Here is a 4,156-nt window from a genome sequence, read left to right on the forward strand (position 1 = left end):
TTCGATGGATAAATATCATTCATAAATTTAAAATGAGTTTCTTTACTCTTCGGAAAGATACAGAATTTTAAATAAAAGGTTCTAAATTTTTCAACTGTAGCTTGATCAAATTTGTGTAATATGTTATTTCTATTGGGTTTTTCTGTATACATATTATCATTTAAGAGTTTTCTTAAAAATTTGTTATTACATTTTTCATCAAGTATTGAAATGTCTTTTACTGATAAGGATGGTAATAACGGAGTAATGTTTTGATAAAGTAAAGCACCTTGTATTAGATTGATTAAACTTATCCAATCTATTCCAATAGGTTTAAAGTAAACAGATTTATTTGCCCTGAAATTGTATTTTTCGCAAAGATTTTCATAATTGAGAAAGTTGCCAGAGTGATCCAAAATATGAAACATAGAACAAATGCCTTTCTCATGCCATTCATTAAAGAAAAGTGATTGATTTATATGATTAATATATATGTTGTTCCACAGGGTGATAGAGTGTGGTGAGAAATTGTGAGTATTTATCATTTCCCAGTACATAAGAATTTGTTTATGAAAGTTTGATGACTTAACTGGTAATCTGTTAACACCGTAATCTGCTTTCAAGAGAAATTCCAGTCCTCCCATTTTTTGAAACAGATATCGAGGAACACAATACCAGAAGGAGTGAATGTCTTTAAGCCATGATTTGATCCAGTTTAACTTTATCATCCCATTTAGGCAATCAAAGTCTATAACATTTAGTCCTCCATCCTCAATGCTTTTAACCATTAAGGCTTTTTTCATATAATGTGGTTTATTTCTCCAAATAAAATTAAAATTCATTTGATTTATTGTTTTAATTAACTTGGTTTGGATTGCAGTAGAATAAGTGGGATATATGCATCTAGATAAGCATTCCATTTCAGTTAAATAAATTCTTCCAAATATTGACAAACGTCGTCGTAACCAGGAGTTGAGTTTAAATTTACAATCTTTAAGTTTGGAGTCTATGTTTAATAACTGGTTTTGGTTATGGGAAATCTGTTCGGCTTAAATGCCGGCTTTCAGCCACGCCCACTGCTGCGTCCATCTGCTCTCGCCTGTTTTCCAGGCGAGGCGCTGCTGAACTCGAACCAGTGGCGGTTTTACCATTAGGCATGGGTCGGCGGTCGCCTGGGGCCTCCTTATGTTAGGGGCCCCCTTGCCCTGACTGCTGGCACCTCTCTGTTAATGTCACAATGGACTATTCCTTTAAGACGCCGATGCACAAACAAGTAATTGGTAGTCATTCCACTCCAATCCAGTTAGTGGCAGTAATGCACCAAATTGTTGTTTGCGAAGTGCCATAAGACCACAAATAAGAAGACGAGAAAACAGAAGGAGAAGCGGGAGCGTTCGTAACAAACTCGAAGCAGTAGTCAAAACATTAAGCATGAAATGGAGTTATCCTAGTGTCTCCAATAGGAGAAAGAAGCAGGATGCTTCTAAAAAGCTTTTATCTTCACTTCTGAACATCGTTTTTCTATGTAAACCACTTGTTGTTAGCCTCAAGGGCAACATGCCAATTATCACTTGTAAGTCGCGTTGGACAAAAGCATCTGCTAAATACATAAACATAAACATAAACATCAAAACGAAGCAGAAAAGAAAAGACTATGGAAAATGTTTAAAGGGAGGAAAACATAGACCAAAATGGAAAATGGAAGAAAACAAAAAACAAAGGCAAAAGCACAGGAGCACTGACAGGAAGAAGAAAGCAGAGCAAATATTGAAGGCACTCAAAGGGAGAGAGACATGAAAGAGGAGGAGGCCTAATAAAAAGTGAAAATAACTCATGTCAGAAGAAGGGAGAGTTTCGCAAATCCAGTTAAAGATAAGATTGTCAAAAATTTAGTGTAAGGGGGCCTGTGTTCGCCTTGGGCCCCCAAATTGCTAAATCCGCCACTGACTCGAACAAGCTGTGAACCTCAAACGTGAAACCTCAGCTACCACGGTATGTTAGAGCCAGGGCAAACGGCTAATATTAAATGAAATAAATGCTGGAAAAGGGTTGGATGGAATCTAAAAACATGCAGAAACGTCAGGATTGTCTTTACTTTAAAATATTTTGTAATCACAGTTAAAATAATTATAATAAAAGTCAAATGTTTGATAATTACTAGCATAAATGTCTGAGAATAAAAGTCAAATATACTCTTCATTGTCCAGAAGAAGAAGAAGAAAGTATCATTTCTATAGCACCTCTCAAGATAAAAATCACGGGGTGCTTCACAAAAACAAAAAATGTAAAAATATAAAAAAGCATTTAGAAAATGTTTAAAAATATATTTAAAATGAGCAAAAATAGACAACTGGGATTTAAAAGAAAAAATGTTAAGAAAGAGAGTGAGTGAATTAGCCAGGCAAGCCAGACTAAATAAATGTATTATTTATTGTATTGTATTCATTCTTTGCAAAGCAAGAATTTGGTCTAGTTCACTAGGCTAAGAGTGAATAGGAAAGAGGGAAATCAGTGGATCCTGAGGAAGGTGGAATAGGTGGGGAGAGCAGAATAAAGAGAGAGTGGTTGAAGAAGGTCATATTTAGCCTGGTGCGTTGCACAACCAGTAGGCTTTGGTCACTTATCGCGTCATACCCGTGTCAAAACCCGTGCACGCGCATTGGGTCCACAGCGCGCGTGTGAACGGGACTCGCGAGCGAAAATATACATGGCAGCGCGCGTGTGAACGGGACTCGCGAGCAGAAATATACATGGCGAGAGGTCATTTGTGCACTGAGAGGGAGCAAACTGTGTCTGTGAGCGCACAAGGATGTGCACAAGTGACAAACCTGCGTGCGCGCGTTGTCAACGAGCACACGGCAGAGGAAAACGTGCGCGCGCGGCAGCCTCTGTGCGCGCTCGGCAGCCTCTCTGCGCGCTCGGTTTCTGACTCCTGCTCGCTCGGCTGTAAGGGTTTTGGCACTCTGGAGGCGTGGCCTGTGGCAGATCTTCTCTGTCCTCTGATTGGTTAGTGTACCCCGCACTTTACCCTCTACCTATCTATATAAAAAAGTCTGCTGGTAAAGTAGTTGCTGGCATAGCTCAGTTGGAAGAGCGGGTGACTCTCGCCCCGGAGGATCCGGGTTCGAGGCCGGGCAAGGAAAATGCAGTAGATGTCATGTTAATTTTTCTTAGTTTCAGGTATTTTACAGTTGTGACCGTTCAACTGTCATTAAACGTCCGAATGTTTGCTGGGCAGTGTTTTAAAAAGTGCACATAAGCTAGATGGTTTTAACCATAGAAAATTACATTTTTTGTGATACTGGAAAAATACATACTGAAATAAAACTACTGATTGAAAACTTTATGACTGTGGTTGTACAATATATGACTCACTAATACACTGCAAACTCCCTTAGAGTGGGGCTTCCAGAGAGAGAGAGAGAGAGAGAGACAGAGAGAGAAAAGTTCTTGCCTCATTAATGAATTGTTTATTTTTTTCAGTATTTAATTGACAAATTATCCTTTCAAATAATTAATTGATGAGTTACATAATTGTCCATTTAGAATTGTTGAATGGACTGAGTCAAGTTTGGTGCACTTTATATATTTCAAAACATGTTTTTTTTTATTTTAATGATGCATATAAATAATTTAAATGTTAATTTAATGAAATATTTCTATTTTTTCATTACCTCACCCTTGTTTTGACAAAAACGGGACCTTGCTGGATAATATCATGGAGAAACTATTTGTTCACAGTACATGGCTCCGTAAGGATCTGTGTACCAAAGGAGGAGATACTCAGAAATCTGTCTGCAGATTGTTACAACCCAGACTGGAAGTGGCGGGCTGTAATAAGAAAGGAGACCAAACAGAGCAGTGGGGGTTCAACAACTGATTTATTTAACAAAAGTAAGGATTTACTAAAGCAAGTTAGTGAACAGAAAATGGCCATCTCAAGGTTTTACTTGGATGTCCCTCAGCAGGGTGCAGCACTGTTGAAGGTCATCTGAATGAAAGCTTGATATGCAGTTTCTTTATGAAAGTGTGTAAATATACAGTGTGGTTGCCGTACATATGTTGAGGTTCTCAGACATCAGGCTTCTTTGCCCAGGCCTTCACTAGTGGGCTATTTTAAAAGTTGGTAAGGAGAAAAACCACAGCATATAGCTGATTGTTTACAAATGCAAGGAGG

Source organism: Nothobranchius furzeri, chromosome 16 (genome assembly GCF_043380555.1).
Source record: "Nothobranchius furzeri strain GRZ-AD chromosome 16, NfurGRZ-RIMD1, whole genome shotgun sequence".
In the NCBI taxonomy this organism is placed as follows: domain Eukaryota; kingdom Metazoa; phylum Chordata; class Actinopteri; order Cyprinodontiformes; family Nothobranchiidae; genus Nothobranchius; species Nothobranchius furzeri.